Source organism: Trichosurus vulpecula, chromosome 4, assembly GCF_011100635.1.
Source record: "Trichosurus vulpecula isolate mTriVul1 chromosome 4, mTriVul1.pri, whole genome shotgun sequence".
NCBI classification, from domain to species: domain Eukaryota; kingdom Metazoa; phylum Chordata; class Mammalia; order Diprotodontia; family Phalangeridae; genus Trichosurus; species Trichosurus vulpecula.
This window is the reverse complement of record NC_050576.1, coordinates 255,368,134-255,387,857: the sequence shown is the minus strand read 5'-3', so window position 1 is coordinate 255,387,857 and position 19,724 is coordinate 255,368,134. Positions and strand designations below refer to the sequence as shown.

Sequence of the window (19,724 nt, the reverse complement as noted above, 5' to 3'; positions counted from 1 at the left end):
TCCCCATGAGTTAGGGGTTTTCTTGGCAAAGATACTGGAGTGGTTTGCCATTTCCTCCTCCAGCTTGCTTTACAGCTGAGGAAACTGAGGCAAACAGGGTTAAGTGACTTGCACAGGATCACACAGCTAGTAAGTATCTGAGGCCAGATCTGAACTCTGGTCTTCCTGACTCTAGGCCCAGTGCTCTATCCACTGCACCACCTCCCTCCCTTTTTGGTCTAAATGACCACTGAAGACCCTTACAACTTTTGCAGCTCTGTGATTCTTTGATGTGGTTACCACTGAACAAAGATAGCCCCAAGGCTCTCTTCTAGGCCTTCTTTATGCCTAGTTTCGGTGAGGGACTTCCCCTCCTAACGCAGATTGGTATCTATTCTGTAACATATAATCTTTTTTTTGAGATAAATGAGCACTTTTTATTTCTTTGTTTCACAAATAAACTGGCTGAAATAGTTGTTTCCTGTGGGCTAACCAAATAGACCAAATCCCATATCTTCATCAGATCCCTCCGATTCTTCCTTGGCTTGAGCTGCAGCAGCAGGTGCAGTAGCAGCTGGGGCAGCGGCTGCAGGGGCAGCCACTGCAAATGCCGAAGGGTTGGCCAGGAAGGCCTTCACCTTTTCAGCAAGTGGGAAGGTGTACTCAGTCTCCACAGCTACAGCCAAGACCTGCTTGTAGCCATTGATGATCGAGTGGGGTACTGATGCAACAGTTGGGTAGCCAATCTGCAGACAGACACTGGCAACGTTACGGACACCCTCTAAGAACCGAAGGTGCAAAGTTTCCTCCTTGATGTCCAGCACTTCAGGGTTGTAGATGCTGCCATTGTCAAGTACCTGCTGAATGATCAGCCCAAAGGAAAACGGGGAGATGTTCAGCATGTTCAACAAGGTGGCCTCGCTGGCACAAACTTTGTCCCCAGTCTTAATCAGCTACACATCACTCAAGATTTCAATGGTGCCCCTGGAAATCTTGGTGGTAACACCCAGAGCCTGGAAGAAGGAAGTCTTCTCAGGACCCAGGCCAGTGTTCTGGGCTGGCACAGTGACATCACATGGGGCAATGGCACCGGCATGGGCAGCAGCTGGCACCTTATTGGCCAGAAGCATATCCCTAATCTCGGTCAGATCTTTCTTGGTGAACACAAAGCCCACATTCCCCCGAATATGAGGCAGCAGTTTCTCCAGGGCAGGGTTGTTCTCCAGATGCCCATGAATGGCTTTGTGCATCATGGTATTTTTCCCATCAATACCACGGCCTTCCCACGGAGGGACATCCGGATCTGCTGCATCTGCTTGGAGCCCACATTGTCTGCTACCACAATGAAGCATTTTGGATAATCATCCAAAAGTTGGATGATCTTGAGGAAGTAATTTTATTTTCCAGGTAGCCCTGTCTTCCCTGGGCATCTCGAAGGTGCTTCAGGGATTGCCACGCGGGGTTTAAAGACGATGTCACTCGCACGAGGTTGCCTGGAGAGAGACTGTAATATATAATCTTAAGAGAGTTTCCTGGGGGCCTCAAGTGATTAAACAACTTGCATTAGGTCACGGTTGGTGACATGAGAGTCAGGACTTAAACCCACGTTTTCCTGAATGTAAGGCCAGCTCTCTCTATCAACTACACAGCATTTCCTCTCTAATTAATAGGAAGTTTTTCCTTGCATCAACTTGAAATCTGTCTCTCTGAGACTGCCATCATTTCTCATAGTCCTGACTTTTGGAACAAAGCAAAACAAATCTCATCCTTCTTCAGCAAGATAGCCTTTAATATACTTGTTGATAGCTACCACATCACTCCTAAGGACATAATCTCTTGGCTACACATCCTTTCACCAATCTCATCCACTCTCAAGGACTCAACTAAAATCTCTACACACATGACTCTCAGATATACGTATCCAGTCCTAATCTCTGCGGTAAACTGGCAACCAATCTATTTGAAATGGGGTCAGCAAACTATGGCCCTGACCTGCTAGTGGGCCAAGTCCAGCCCCGCAAGAGAAGAATTGTTCTTATATTTTGAAATAAAGTTTATTGTATTTAAAAACAATTGGTCCAGATTTGGCCCTTTGGCTGTATTTTTCTGACCTCTGAACTAGACTGGATATCTCCACTAGAATGTCCATTGACATAGCAAAATAAAAATGCCTAAAATAGAACTCATCATCTTCTCCTTTAAACTTACCCCTTGTCCAAACATCCCTGTTTCAATTGGTGATTGGCAAGATGGCGGTGCCTTCAGTGTCACTCTCCATGTCTCACTATCTATCCAACCCAATATACAATCAGTTTAATGATGGACTCTGTCATTTTTTTTAATTAACATGGCTTTATTGATTATTTAGTTCATTCTCTCTCAAAAGTTAGTCTGTTCTAACATAAGTTGTTGATTCTCTACTCCTCTAACATCCTCCCTATCTGTCCTCTTTGCTCCATTCAGATGCCTACCATGCTAGTATAGAGCCCATATGTATTAACCTTTTGTCTGAACTATTGTAATAGCCTCCCAACCGGTCCCCCTGTTTCTGGTCTCTCTCCTCCCCAATCCATCTTCCGCAAATCTACCAAAATAATCTTCCAAAGCATATCCCTCCCCTGCTCAAAAATATTTAGTGGCTTCAGATTGCCTCTAGAAACATAAACACCACAGCTTGATATTTAAAGTCCTCCACAATCTGATTCCCAGCTACTTTCCAAACTTATTTCTTGTTATTCCCCTTCCCCTTGACACATTCCATATTCCATACAAACTAGCCTCACTAGAAGAACTTTTTCTCTCTCTCTCTCCCTCTCTCTCCCTCTTTCCCTCACTCCTTCCTTCTCTCTCTTCCTCTCTCTCTCTCTCTCTCTCTCTTTCTCTCTCACTCTCTCTCCCTAGTCTCCAAAAGTCAATCCTCTCTCCCCCATCTCTATGTCTCTCTGCATATGCAGTTTCCTATGCCTAAAATGCACTCCCTCTTCATTTCAAGTCTTAGGATTCTGTGTTTCTTTCCAGGCATAGCTCCTGTACCATCTTCAGCGGGGATCTTTTCCTGATCCCCTTAGTTTTTAGTGATTTCTCTTTCCTCAAATTGGCTTATATTTTCTAATCTATGCGCATGTTGTTTTCCCCAAAGGAACATGGATTCTTTGAGGTCTGTGAATGTTTTCGCTATTGTCTGAGTATCCCCAGTGCATAGCTTATAGTAGGCACTCAATAAAGGTTTTGTGAATTGGGTTGGATTGGATTTAAATTGCCCTGAATTGATTTTAGCTTCTTTATCCTTCTCCCAGGCTTAGTTCAGGCTACCTTGAAGACTGATGAAATGTCCCTGAGGCCTAGTGACTTTTCAAGTATGCTAACTACCACAACCAGATCTAGTCCTCAATTTTAAACATTAATTGAAAGTGAATTCCAAACAGAGAATCATTCCTATAAAGTAACTTCCAAAGACTTATTAGGCATCAATTACATGCAAGGCATTGTGCCCAGAACCAGAGATACAAAGAAAAATAAATTTCTTTCCCTCAAGAAGCTTACTTTCCATTGGGTAGCTACAGCACATACACAGATAAACAAATATTTTTCATAAAAATATTTACTACGATCTTCCAAAATGTCTAAAGCAAACCTAAGAAAGTTTTGTTATCTCCTGGCACAAGGCCTATTTACACGAATGTATCTCGTTTCCTGTTCAGACAGTAACTTATTCATTCTCTCTGAAAATGGAAGTTGATGACAACTTTGGAGAACTCTTCACAATCTCTAACTCTGATATAAATCCATTAAGCTTGCCATGTGTTTCTGAGCATTTGCTTTGCCATTACTGTGTAGCTAATCGTAAGAAAAGCTCCTTCTGCTTAAACAAGAGCTGTTTGCCACTGTTCTCTTACTTTCCACCCACTTGATCCTCGATCAAGGTCATCCTGCTAAATGTGTTTGTGACATGACAATCACTTCCCTTTCATGGCCACAAACCATAATGTCCTAAACACAGGAATAGGATTTTATTGCAAAAGCTGCTAGGAAGAGAATTCTGACTCAAGCACAAATACCTGTAATAATAGCGAAGGAAAAACAGGAAATTATGGGCAAAGTAAATTGCTTTTTGTATAAATACTGTTTTTTTCCAAGGTCTTCTCAATGTAAAAGCCCCACTTTTAAATCACCCAAGTCCCTTCACCCTCTTTTTTTAAATTCTCTTTTGCCTTTTCAAGGCTTTACCTGCTCCTTCATTAATAGTCAAAGTTAGAAAGCAAACTAAATTAACCCTTTTCCCCAATGGCCTCAGCATCCCTACCCTCCACTGGTTAATCATCAGTCCATCCATTACAAAGGAGCTGAGACAGACAGAATGAAGAATAAGAAAAAAGAGACACCCAGGAAGAACATATATTGATTACTGCTACTTAGTTTTGTTTCTTAATACAAGGGAAAAACAGAGAACCTAGTGATATTTAGTGCTCAGAAAAGAAGACAGAGAGAGAGTACACGAAACAGAAAAAGTAGCTGCTTTCAAGTATTTGAAAGATTGTGAGGTGGAAAAGGGATTAGACTCCCTCCCCCATACCACTGGATCCAGAGGAAAGAGCTGAGTCCCATGAATAGAAGTTATAGGGCAGTAGATTTTTGTCTCAATATAAGAATGACTTTTCTAATTACTAGAACTATCCCAAATGGACTGCCTGATAAGTTAGGGAGTTCCTTGTCATTAGAGGTAATTAAGTAGAGATTTCAAGAACACCACTACCACCACTACAACTATCTCACCTTATCCTCCCCACCCTTCCACCCCAATCCACATTTTTTGACAGAGGTTGAACTCAATTATTTCTAAAATTATTACTAATGCAAGATTTCTCAGTTTCTATTACCTGAGCCCATAAGTCTTAAAACAGTAGAACAGAAAATATGCAAATGAGGTGGGGAATTGGAATAAAAATCCTTCCTCTTCATTGCTTTTAAGGAGCTCCCATATTATTTGACAGATGGCCAATTTGGAAAATTTCATAGTGGCAAAAGGTCTTTGAGATCATTCAGCCCAAATCCTTCACTTTTCTGGTCAGGAACTCCTTTTGTGTAATTATGTGCATACTTCAAGCATGTGCTAGACACTGTGAGCTTGATTGCAAAATAATGTCAACATTATTGACAACAATGGTGACACAACATTGACACACAAGAGATTTTGAATATGTGGTAGAGAGGATGGATAAGGCAGGAGTCATCAGAGAGAGAGTGCAATTCACCAAGGAAGACTTCCTGGAGAAGGCTTTCATAAAGCGACTAAAGCCCATGCACGGATCAGGGGAGAGAGGGCAGAGCATTCAGAGAGAAGGAGATGAGATGAACAAATGCACAGAAAGGGACAAAGAAGAATAACTTGGGCTGGAGTAGAAAGACTAAGCTAGGGGGTATAAAAGCACCATCCAGCTGTAGATTGTACTCTTTCTTCTACCCTGCTCAGAGAATTACAATTAGGAATTTTAATGGTTAAGGCAAGAACCACAAAGGAAACCAGGGAAAGGGGCACGAAGGAGTCATTATTTGAGAAGGCAGAGCAAGGAAGAAGGTTACCCTAGACCACCATCTGGCAGCTTCCTATTTCAATGGGAGAAACTAAGAGCAATGATCTTCTGTGTCAATGTTTCTACTGGACTTTAAGTGCTTTTAAGGTCCTTAATTGTGCCACTCTTAAAATTCTGCATCATGAAGAAAAGCCTCCTTGTCCTAACTTAGTTACATCTCTGGATGCTTCCCTCTCAGATTCACAGTCAGCAATTTTCACAATGATCAAAAAGTATCGCGTCATTTGCCACACCAGAGTGCATTTCCCTGTGTTCCTGAGGGCAGGGACAAGACAGAATTTCTACTGTTTTTTGTCCCTTTCTCTCTCCCCACCACCAACACAAACACATAGTCTACAATGCCCTAAATATAGAAGATCCTTAGAAGATGCTAATTAACCAAGTCTCAATTAACCAATACTTGATCTCAGAGTATTTGGAGACATTCCCTAAGCTGTGGGACAGAAGACTATCCTTTTTCCCCTCACTGCCTTATCTTCACTTATCTGCATACATGGACATCATCACCGCTGCCCCATCCATCCTAGGGGAATATCAGTTCCTTTAAATCAGAAACTGTCATTTTCATTTCTGTATTCCCAGTGTGAGTATAATGCCTGACATACGGTGAGCCTTTAATGAATGTTTGAATTGAGTTTTTCTAATCAATGTTCTCTCAGCTGATTCTGGGTTTTTGGAGACTCTAGAAAGAATATGTTGTTGTCCTTCCCTGTTATTGATGCAGAAGGAGACTTTTGGCCTCAGATCATTTTTCTTACTGCTTAGCAGCTACATCAAAACTTCACCACTAATGACAAACCTAAAAACATATGTCGAATTCATGTCCTATCACCTTCCCCGGGGGAAAATGTTAGAAATGTTTAAAGACTTTTCACTTCCTATCAAATAGCTACAGGCATCATACTCCTTGCCATGCCAAGTGACAAGTAGCTTAGTATATTGTTTTCTCCTTCCCTTTTTTTTAAATAAAGAAAGAAACAATCTCCCTGGGGAAATGATGGGTTCTCTTTCAACCCTGAAACAGCCAGAGGCCCATGACTTATCTGCCATGCTTGTCTAATCAAGTCTATGCCAAGTGTTGGTATTGGCTAAAAACTTGCATGTGCTAATAGCTGGGGAAAAATACTTCTAATGCTTCTTGGAACCCAAGTTACCATAAACTGAAATTGAGTGCAGGCAGACACACACTGTAAAATCCATTTACAAGCCAGAGCTGTTTATGCAAGGATTTACTAGGGATGGTAACTAGTCACCAGAGCCAGATAACAGGGCTTTACCTGAATTTCATTCCAAAAAGCTCATCAGGTTTTCCACTAATATATTTTAGCTGATTAAGGCCTGGTTTTGTGATGACACACAAAATTAATCCAAAGTTCTAGTAAAGAGAAATTTGTCATGGTGTTAGGCTTCCAGAAAAAAAGTGGAGACATTAAAACAGAAGAATTTTTTTAAATGTCTGGTCATGAATACTCACGTTTTGGGATTGCAGATAGGGAAAAATATACAGCTACAATATATGGATATGTGTATAATATGTGTAATGTATATTCAGCCCATTTTTAAAAGAGGATGTGACAGAGCTTCAAAACAGCCTTTTCATTACAGATCAGTTATAATATAATAATACAAACGACACCCTCTCAGAGGCCAACAGCCAGCAAAAACATATTTCCATTTTAACGCCTTTAGATGATCAAAGCATCCGCTTAATATAATCAGCTCAAATCCATTTACCAGCGGGCCGACCACTGTGCCCAGGGACTGTTTTCCTTTCCAGCCCTATCTATTCTGGAACAGGTGCTCTAATGGTAAATTAATTAGCGTGTGGAGATGCACCTTGTTCTCCATCTCCCCAGGCCTCTTGTGGGTCAGGGCCTTGCAGAAAATGCCATCTGGGCAGAGTTTCCCCTAGAGGAACAATCAAAGCCTGCAGACTGCAGACGACAGAGGAAGGTTCATGGGACAATTAACCTTATTAGTCCTCATTTTCCCAGTATATAGTGTGTCAACACGTTAGCTCCATAAATAATATGCTTCATAAACCCAAGAAATGGCTTTTATGCCTTGTTAAAACTCTCAAAAACCCTCTGGAAAAAAGGGGAAAAAACATTTAGTTGATTCAGATGAAATGAGAGGAACTCATTTAATTATCATTCTGGCATATCAAAACGAGGCATTGGTGGAGAAGAGTGTAACTATACAAGATGCAGATTCAAAAATCTGTTTTGAAAATTGATGACCTATGACCTATTGGATGCAGGGAGAATTAGAAGACAATTTCCTTACCAGGTTTTCCTAACATTTCTCTCCCAGGCTTAATGCCTCTTACAGATATATCTCAGAAGCATCTGGACTACTTAATTTAAGAAAATGGAGTTCTTTTGCAATTTTTATTCCTGATTCCTTCCCCAAGTCAATTCTACATGTAAGACCCTACCGTCTTGGGAATCCAAATGAAAATCTATCAAGACTATTAGCAGCCTCAGACTATCATAAATTCAACACATACTTAAGAACACATTTTTCATCACAGTAGGTTTAATTAAACACTTCACAAATGACTTTGCAACCTCATGCAAAATGCCCATCCTTTAAATTGTTCTTGAGGAATTTTGGTAAGTGTTTTCTGAGAGACAACAGGGTCAGTTTGCTTTCAGATAAATTTCTTCAAACAGAATTTCTCTTTGGCTTGATTACTATGAGAGCTACATAGTAGAGAAGATGACATGAGATGGTTAGACTAGAGTCAAGAAGACCTCTCTTTCAAGTCCCTTGTCTGACAAGTACTGGATGTACTGTCATGGGCCAGTCACTTAACCTCTCATGTCCTTGGCAAGTCTAAAACTCGTGAAGTTAGAGATGAGTTATTGGCATCCAAGGTAGGAGTTTCCAAGTTCCATACATCAATGAATTCTCATCCTGTCCATACACATACGAGTATGGATGGATTATATACAACAAACATAAACATGCATATACATATACAGTATATTTATATTATGCATGTAAACAAATGTACAATATATTTACACATACATCTGGCATTTTATGTTATACTTGAAATAGACATATACATGTATACATACATACATACACATATGTGTATATATGTGTATTGTGTGAGATGACACATATACACATATATACACACATACATATATATCTAGACAATGACTCTGGGTTTTCCATTTATCAGGAAGAGTACATGGACCACAACACTTCAAGCTATTTCAGCTACCCAGTTCAGAATCTAAATTTTCAACCTGTGAAAATGTTCTTTCAACTGCTGTCTCTCCCTCTTTTGTAGCATCCATAGACAGTTCCAGTGGGGACTCCAGAATCACCACTGGGTTAATGATGTGTTTGGATGATCACTGACAACATGAGCAGCTTTGTCTTTTTCCATTACGGTCTGTGTTGATTCACGTGTGAGTTGAAAATATTTGCAAACTGTAACTGTTTGATATTAAGGGTTGGGAACTCATCTAATTCTGCCCAAAGCTCATTCTGAGTCAGAAGCAATGGTGGAATGGCTTACTTCTTGTAAAGAATAGCTTTTTGTGTGTGATAAAATAGTCACTGGACCTTACTCAGAGTAAACTCCCACGGACACAACTTTGGGGAAACAGGCAAAACATACTGGTGTATAAAATATTACTGTTTATTATTCTTGTTCCCATTGCTTGTAGACATAGCATCATCCATTTAGAGATAGAAAGGATTCAAGAGGCCACCTAGTCCAACTCGTTCATTTTACAGAGAAGTACATGGAGGCCCAGACTACTAAAGGGATTTGCCCACTTTCACTCACGCAGTTAAGTGGGAAAGCTAGGATCCAAGCCTAGATTCTCTGACTCTAACTTCAGTGCCCTGGCCCCACCCCACATTCTTCCTCTTGCCCAATGAATTCTTTTCTCATCTGCATCATAGTCCACATTCAAACCTCCTGACACAGATTTCCTTCTGCTTTTTTAGTTGTTCCTTCTCCTTTGACTACTCCCTTGACTGAAATCATTCCTCCATTCTTAAAAACCCTACTTCATCCTCCATGACCATGAGAGCAGAGACAGTCTTCAAGCACCCTTACTTACTTTTCTAGAAGGAACACTAGACAACACTGGAGCATAGATAACAGACAATTGGTCATGGCAACAGAACAAATAATTCACATCTGGCACACAAAACATACATCACACAAAATCTCTGAGCAAAAGAGAGATTTATTAAGCACTTATTTGTCAAGTCAAATCGACTAGTATTTATTAAGCACCTACTAGCCAGGCACTATGCTAAACCCTGGGGATACAAAGGAAGGCAAAAACAGGAACGCACAGTCTAATGGAGAAGACAGATGTCAAACAACTATGTTCAAACAAAAAATATGCAGGATAAATTGGATGCTGTCTCAGAGGGAAGGCACTAAGATTAAGGAGGACTGGGAAGGCTTCTTGCAGAAGGTGAGACTTCAGCTCAGACGTGAAGGAAGTCAGGGAAGCCAGGAGGTAGCAATGAGGAGGGAGAATGCTTCAGGCAGATGGACAACCAGTGAAAACAGTCAGGAAATGGAGAGCTGTATGTTAGAAATGGCAACACTGCCAGCATCAATGGATCAAAGAGTATATAGAAGGGAATAAGATGAAAGAAGACTGAAAAAGTGGGAAGGTGCCTGGCTATAATGGACTTTAAAATCCAGAGGGTTTTATATTTATTTCTGGTGGTAACAGAGAGCCATTTATTGAATAGGGAAGTGATGTGGTTAAATCTGAGCTTTAATATCACTTTGACTGTTGAGTAGAAGGTGGATTGGAGTGGAGAGAGATGAAGCAAGCAGTCCAAAAAATGCCCTATCTGCCAGACACTGTGCTAAGTGTTAGGGATACCAAAAAGGTAAAAACATGGTCCCCACCCTCAAGGAGCTAATAATCCCATGGAGACTATACAGAGATTCAAGAGATAGATGACAGATAGATACATACATACATACATACATACATGGATGCATAGATAGATTTGTCAGAGTGAAAGCACTGGTAATAAAGTACAGGGGGAGAATTAAGAAATAATCAAGAAAGGTCTCTCAAATAAGGTGGGATGAGTTGAGTTTTGAAGGAATCCAGAGAAACCAGCAGGTCGAGGTAAGAAGGGAGACCCAGCCCTCCAACCGCTATACAACCAGTTGCCTTAATACATATAAATAACTAGGTATCTCCATGATATATACACAGTAGATGGAAGGGAACCTGAACAGGATTAATGAACAATAAATAATTAATAACCTTAGTTCAAATCTATCCCCACAATGCAGCCGTGTCCCCTAATTCAGTGCCACTATTATGATTCTATTTCCCTGAATTCAGTTTCTTCACCTGTAAAAGTACTGGATTGTCATTAGAGAAGCAACTAGGTCAAATGGAATGAGTATTCAACACAGAGTCAGGAGAGACTGAGGCTTGAATCCCTTCTCCTAAGTTTGCTCTCTAGTTCAATGACCTTGGTAAAATAGAAAAGGCAAAATTTAAAAGATTTGGTTTGTTGAGAATAAGGATGAATACAAATTCATAATTTATCTTCCTTTTCCCTTAAAAAAAAGAGTCTTGGTAACAGTCTTGGTTGAAATCTTCAGAGTCATGGGAATAGTATTCAGTTCTTCCATTTTAGGAAGGACATTAATAAGCGGAAGAGCATCCAAAGAAGGACAAATACAATAGGGAAGGACTCCAAGTCTGAGCCATATGAATAGTGGTTGAAATAACTGGTTTAGTCTGGAGAGGGGAAGATCAGAAGGAACATGAGAGTTGTCATGAAGTATCTGAAAAGCTGCCAAATGAAGGCAGGATTAGCTAGTTCTCTTTGTCCCCCATGGGCAGAACTCAAAGAAATGCATGTGAAATAACAAAGAAATAGATTTAGGCTTAATGTCAGGTAAAATGTCCTAACGACAAGTGCTATCCAAAAGTGAAATGGTCTTCCCCAAGACCCAGTAGATTCCTTTTTATTGGAGGTCTTTAAGCAAAGGCTGGATAAGCACCCTATAGTTATGTTTCTGAAGGGATTTTTGCCTAGGGACTGATTGAATGTAGCAACTAACTAATGGAAAAAAATTGGTAAGTATTTACTATGTGCTGAGCACTGTGTTAAGTGCTAAAAAAAAATAGAAACTCAGAGAGAATCCCTGCCCTTAAGGAGCTTACATCTTAATGGAAGAGACCACACATAGGAGATTGGGGGCCTGGGAGGGCACTTTAGTCTGAAAGTTACCAGGATAGAGCATGATACCAAAGAGAAGTAGACTGATACACCCCATCCAGGATCAGTGGCAGAGTTCTCTTGATCGTGCTTCTTGAGTCCAGAACTGGAGGAGAGAGAGAAGAAGGAAAGGCTACTCCCAGTGTGGCAAGATGATTAGCAAGAAGGCTGAGGAGGAAATGGTCAGAGAGAAAGAGTGAAATCAAGTCTGGCTGAGGTATTCCAGGAATAAACTGCCAAAAGCAGCAGTCACAAATCTGGGGAGTGGCGCTCCAGGTCAGACGTTCTTCCAGGCCATGGCCTCTAGTTATCTGCACAGCAAAGCTAGTTGGACCAAATAACAACTGTGGTCCTTCATAAAACTGCATTTCTGTGGTCGCAGAGTTGAAAGTAGCAAGAAGTAGCTGTAGCTGGTAAGAAAACACTTTATGCTTCCTACTCCCACAGGTAATCCAGCTTATTCTGGGGGTTGACCACAACTTATACCCACCAGCCAAAGGAAGCATAGAGCTATCTCAATTAATCTAACAGCCAGCCATGAGGTGACAGGGAATCATGGCAAACTAAGAATACTTTTAAATATTCTCTCTGCATCCAAGCTATTTAGCTGCTGGAAATATTCTCCTTCTCTGTTCCTGAACTAAAGAAGTGGAAGGAACAGCGGGGGAGGTTAACAGATGCATCTGGAAAAAAAGAAGAGACACTAAGAAAACATGCAGAGGAGAAGCCATAGGGGACAAGATACAACAGGGACAATTCACTGAGGCAACTAGAAGAGGTGAATAACACAGAAGACAGTGCTTAGCCAAGTAAATGAAGCAGAAAAGATATACTCAGAAAAGCAAGCATTTCTCTGCACTCCAGAAATATTTACCAAGAGCAAGTGAGACACATTAAAGACATCCTAAGGCTGTTAAGAGATTTGTCCTCATAGAGAACTTAAAGGAATACTTCAACTTTCCTTTCTTAGTCATTTGATGTCCTTACTAAGTCTCATCCAATAAAAACATGCCACATTCATCCCAGCCTCCAAAAAAACATACAACAAAAGAGCACCAGATTGAATAAGGATTAAGAAATAAAGAGCTCCAAATGAACGTAGAGCTTAGAGATAAAGTGTACCAACATAAACAAATTAAAGAAGCAAGGAAGGAATTACTTTTCACACCTAAAGATGGGGAAAATTCAGAGCACTGGAGAAAAGATTTGGAAGGAAAACAAATGGAAGGTGCAAAATCTTACCCAAGTAATGGGCTCTCTGAAAATTAGAATAGAACAAATAGAACTCAATGCCTCTAAGAGGTGACAAGAGATATAAGAGCAAAATGAAAAAAAAACTGCAAAAAGAAAATACATGGTATCTCCAATTGAAAATAACTCACCTAGAAAACAGATGAAAAAGAAATAATCTGAATCATCAGATTATTTGAAAATCATCTCCCCTACCAAAAAAAACCCTCATTACAGTATTTCAAGAAATCACAAATGAAAACTTCCCAGACCTATTAGAACAAATGGTTAAAAGAAAAAAAAAAGAAAAAGATAGACTCCACTAGGAACTTCTTAAAAGAAACCTCAAAATGAGGACTTACAGAAATATAATAGCAAAAATCCATAGTTTTCAGGTTAAAGTAAAAAACACTACAAACAGTCAGATAAAAAGAATTTAAATACTAAGGAACCACAGTGAGGTCATACAAGCTTCAGCAGCAACTGCTTTAAAAATAGAAGGGCTTGGAACACAATATTCTAAGAGACAAAATAAAAAGACTTACAGCCAAGAATGACTTAATCAATAAAATTGAATATAAAGGAAAAATATAGAGGAAAAATGGGCCTTTAAAGAAGTAGAGGATTTTCAAACATTGCTGATGAAAGGATGAAAGATTGAGAATGTAAGAAATGTAAACACAAGAGTCAAGAGAAAACAAAAAAGGTAAACATATTAGACTAAGAGTTCTCAACTTGAAATCCATGAAAGGGGATCTCTAGATAATTTTCTGGGAGTCCATGAACTTGAATAGGAGAAAAATACATCTTTATTTCAATGTAATTGATTTCCTTTGCATTCCCACATATTTTATTTTTATACATTTAAAAACACTACCATAAAAGAGGTCCATATATTTCACTGCCAAAAGGGTCCACAATAAAAAAATTCCAAAGGTTAAGAAGCCCTGTATTAGAATACTTGGAAAGGACTGAAGAATTAGGAAAAGATCTCATTCTAGTGGGAGAAATGAAACAAGTATTCTCTCAGAACTTTAATGTCTTTAAGAATTATAGAGGGAGTCCAATAAGACAGAGGACTTGTGACAGGGGGGTTATTCTTTTGTAATTATCTCAACTAAAGGAAAGCAGGAAAAAGAAATACACTAGGGAAGAATGGGAGAAGAAGGGATTAGAATTTAATGTTTCACACAAGTCGAAGTGTGCAAGAAAAAGACTGCAAAAAACGTAGTCAACACATGAACCTCACTTTTGCTGAACAAGAATGGGATGAATTCACCCATAAAAGAGAAGTAACTAGTAGAGTATATTTAAAAACAGAAACCAACAATATGCCATTTGCAAGAAATACTTGAAACATTATGAATCACAAAGAATTAAAATTAGGATAAAGATCAGAAATTATGCTTCAGGTATACTCAAAAAAGCAAAGGTATCAATAATGATATCAAAAAAGGAAACAAATATTGGAATGATTAAAAGAAGAAAACAAGAACATTGCACTATGTTTAAAGTCAACATAGAGAAAATAAGATTAGTGTGCATGAGTATATGTATGTATAGATGTGTATAGCAATAATAATATAACACAGAAAGAGAGGTGGATATAGAAATTCATGTTATCTAACTGGAAAGCAGGAAGTGAAAGGGCTAAGAAAAAGGTGAGGGTGTGATAAGAGGAAGAGTAGATTGAAGGAGATTGTGGTCAGAAGCAAAACAGACTTTTGAGGAAGAGACAGGTAAAAAAAGAAAAAGATAAAAAGAAGATAATAAGATGGAGGGAAAAACACAGTTACCACTCATAACCAGGTGAAAGTGAATGGGACAAACTCACACATAAAACAGAAGAGGATAGCAGAATGGATTAGAAACAAGAATACAACAAATATGTTGCTTGCAAGAGGCATGCTTGAAAGAAAAAAGACACACAAACATTTAATTAAAACAAGGGACTGGAGTAGAATCTTATGCTTCAGCTGAAGTAAAAAAAAGCAGAGGTAGAAATCATGATCTTCTAGGACAAAGCAAAAGCAAAAATAGATCTAGTTAAAAGAAGTGAAAGCTCCATTTTGCTGAAAGGTACCATCAACAATAAACAAAACTGAATACAGACAATATCATACTGAAGATATATGTCCCCAATTGCATAGCATCCAAATTCTTGAAGGAAAAGTTGAATGAGTTACAAGAAGAAAGAGACAGTAAAACTATACTCATGGAGACAGTAATTCACCCCTCTCAGAATTAGATAAATTGTAAACAAGTTAAGGAGATGAATAGAATTTTAGAAAAATTTGATGATAGAACTCTGGAGAGTATTGAATGGGAATAGAAAGGTGTATGTCTTTTTCTCAGATGTTATACCACCTTCACAAAAATCAGCCACATGTTAAGGCATAAAAACCTTATAAACAAATGCAGAAAGGCAAAAATATTGAATATAAACTTTTAGGACCATAATGAAATAAAAATTACATTCAATAAAAGGTCTTTAAAGCATAGATTAAAAAATGAATTGGAAACCAAATAATCTAATTCTAAAGAACGAGTGAGTTATAGAACAAATCACAGAAGCAATCATTTTATTAAAGATAATACAACAATGAGACATTATACCAAAATACGTGGGATGTGGTCAAAGCAGTAGTTAAAACTGTATCTCTAAGTGCATACATCAATAAAAAAGAGAAAGATCAGATTGATGAATTGGACATATAACTAAAAAGTATAAAAGAACAGATTTTAAATTCCCAATTAAACACCAAAATAGAAATCCTGAAATAAAAAGAGATGTAAATAAGAATTGAAAGCTAAAAATTGAACTAATTAGTAAAACTAGAATATGGATTTTTGAAAAAAATAAAATAGATAAACCACTGACTAATTTGATTTTTTAAAACAAAAAAAAGTTACCAACATCAAAAATGAAAAGGGTGAATGCACAATCCATAAAGAAGAAATTAGAGGAATTATTAGCAGTTATTTTGCCCAACTATTTGTTAATAAAATTGATCATCCAAATGAAATAGATAAATATTTATAAAAATATAAACTTCCCAGATTTATAGAAGAGGAAATAGACTACTTAAATGATGCTCTCCTAGACAAATTGAACAAGCCATAAATGAACTCTCTAAGAAAAAATCTTCAGGACTAGATGGATTTATAAGCAAATTCTACCAGACATTTAAAGAGCAATTAATCTGAGTTTGGGAAAAAAAAGAGAAAGGAGTCCTACAAAATTCCTTCTATGACAAATCATGATTTTGATTCTTAAGCCAGGGAGAGCTAAAACAGAGAATTAAAAATAAATTATCTAATGACTATTGATACAAATATATAAATAATATACTAGCAAGGAGATTACAGCAATATATCATAAAAAGTATATGCTATGATTAGGCTGTATTTATACCTGGAATGCAGAGCTGGTTCAATATTAGGAAAACTATATAATATCAATAACAAAAACTACAAAATCATTTTATTATATCAGTAGATGCAGAAAAAGCTTTAAATAAAATGCACTACTCATTTCTATTAAAATACTAGAAAGTTTTTCTTAAAATGGTAGTATCTATCTAAAACTAAGACTGAGCATTATCTGTTATGGGGATAAACTAGAAGCCTTTCCACTAAGATCAGGAGTGAAACAAGAATGTCTATTATCACCATTTTTATTCATTATTGTACTAGAAATACTAGCTATAGCAATAAGAGAAGAAAAAGAAATTGAAGGAATAAGCATAGGCAATGAGGAAACAAAACTGTCTCTTTCTGCAGATGATAAAATAATATACTTAGAAAACTCTAGAGAGTCAGCTAACTAGTTTCGACTAGCTAGTCGAAACAAAACTTCGGCAAAGTTGCAGATATAAAATAAACCCACACAAATAACTGACATTTCTATATTTTGCTAACAGAACTTAGTAGGAAGACACAGAAAGATAAATTCCACTTAAAATAACTGCACACAACATAAAATACTTGGGCATCTGCTTGCCAAGATGCACACAGGAACTATATGAACAGAATTACAAAACACGTTTCACACAAAGACGAAATGAATAATTGGAGAAAGGGTATTTGCTCATGGGTAGGCTGATCCTATTTGATAAAAATGACAATGCTTTCTAAATTAATTTATTTATTCAGTGCTGTATCAATCAAACTACCAAAGATTATTTAATAGATCTATAAAAAATAATAATAGTATTCATCTAGAGCAACAAAACGTCAAGAATATCATGGGAATCAATTTTTTCAAATGTGAAAAGGGGGTCTAATAGTACCAGATTTCAAACTATATTACAAAATGGTAATCTTTGAAATACTTTGGTACTAGATAAGAAAGAGTGGTTGATCAATGGAATAGATTAGGTACACAATATACAGAAGCAAATGAGCCCAGTAGCCTAGTGCTTGATAAACCCAAAGATTCTAGCTACTAGGGCAAGAACTTATTATTTGACAAAAACTAATGGGAAAACTGAAAAGTATCCTGGCAGAAGTCAGGCATAGATCAACATTTCACATTAGATACCAAGATAAACTCAAAATATAAGCTGGTGTCATAAGCAAATTAGGGGAGCATGGAAGAAATTATATGCCAGAGCTATGGATGGGTGAAGAATTCACAGCCAGACAAGAGATAGAAAAGTTCATGGTTGGCAAAATGGATAATTTGCACAAACAAAACCAATGCATCCAAAATTAGAATAAAAGTAAGAAACAGAGGGGAGAATTTTTGAGACCAAAAATGGTCTCATTTCTCAAATATATAGAGAACCAAACTAAATTTTTAAAAATAAGCAGTATTCCCCAATTGATAAATGGTCAAAGGATATGAACAGGCATTTTTCAGAAGAAATCAAAGCTATCAATAGTCATATGAAAAAGTCTAAATCACTAATAATTAGAGAAATGCAAATGAAAACTACTCTGAGGTACAGTGTCACTTGTATCAGATTGGCTAAGATTCAGAAAAGGAAAATGACAAATATTGGAAGGGAGGGGAAAATAGGCATCTTAATGCACTGATGGTGGAGTTGTGAACTAGTTCAACTATTCTGTAAAACAATTCGGTCCAAAGGCCTATACAATTCTGCATATCCTTTGATCCAGAAATACTGCTACTAGGTCTGTAGTCCAAGGAGAACAAAGAGAAAGGGAAAGAACCCATATGTAAAAAAAATATTTATAGCAGCTCTTTTTGTGGTGGAGAAGAATTGGAAAGTGAGTTTATGTCCATCAGTTGGGGAATGACTGAACAAGTTATGTCATATGAATGTAATGGAGTATTACTGTGCTATAAGAAATAATGAAGGGGATGGTTTCACAATACCTGGGAAGACTTATGTGAACTAATGCAAAGTAAGCAAAATCAAGAGAACAATTTACACAGCAACAGCAACATTATAAATATTATCAACTGTGAAAAACTTAGTGACTGATTAATACAATGATCTACCACAACTCCAAAGGACTCATGATATAAAATGCCATCCACCTCCAGAGAGAGAACTGATCGAGTCTGAGTATAGAATGAAGCATATTTTTCCTTTATTTTTCTTGTTTTTTTTCAGAACATGAATAATGTAGAAATATGTTTTGCATGACTTCATATTATATAACAGGTATTGTATTTCTTGCTTTTCAATAGTTGGGGAAAGGAGTAGAGGGAGGGAGAAAATTTACAATTGAAAATAAAAAAAAATTTAAAAATAACTATAGTTAAAATAAAATATTTGGGAATCTACTTGCCAAGATACATATAGGAGGAACTAAATGGACACAAATAAAACATTCCTTACACAAATAGACGCAGGTCTAAAAATTGAAGAAATATTAATTGTTCATAGGTAGGCTGAGCCAATGTAATAAAAATGACAATGCTACCTAAATTAATTTACTTATTCAGTGTCATACCAATCAAACTAACAAAGAATTACTTTAGAGATTACTTTAGAAAAATAATAACCAAATTCATTTGAAGGAACAAAAGGTCAGGAATATCAAGAGAATCAATGAAAACAGTGGCGAGTAAAAAGGCCTAGCAGTGCCATATCTCCAACTATACTACAAAGTCAGAGTCACCAAAATAATTTGGCACTGGGTGAAAAAGAGAGCTTGATTAGTGGAACAGATTAGGTACACAATGAACAAATGAGTATAGTAACCTAGTTTGATAAACCCTTAGAATCCCCCCCTTTTGGGGCATGAACTCCGTATTCAACCAAAACTGATGGGGAAAACTGGAAAGTAGTGTGACAAAAACTAGGTATAGACAAATGTCTCACACAATATACCAAGACAAGTTCCAAATGGTACATGGTTTAGACATAAAGGATGACATCATAAATAGAGGAGGAGGGAAGAAATTACCTGTTATATTTATGGATAGGGAAGCAGTTTATAGACACAAAAGTGAAAATGGATGCTTTTAAATACATAGAATTAAAAAGGTTTTGCCCAAACCAAACCAATGAAGGTGAAATTGAAACAGAAGGATAGTGAGGACAAATCCTTGCAGCCAGTTTTTCTGGTAAAGGTCTCATTTCTGAGACATATAGGGAACTGAATCAAAATGATAAGAATAAGATCCATTCACCAGTTGATAAATGGTCAAAGGTTATGAATAGGTAGTGTTCAGAGAAAGAAATCCAAGCTTAGCCATAC

The 19,724-nt window shown here is 37.5% G+C and overlaps 1 pseudogene; it reads right to left on the bottom strand.

The window, feature by feature from the left end:
• Window positions 1–467: 467 nt before the first annotated feature.
• Window positions 468–1,462, bottom strand: LOC118847071 (annotated as a pseudogene).
• Between the last annotated feature and the right edge of the window lie 18,262 nt (window positions 1,463–19,724).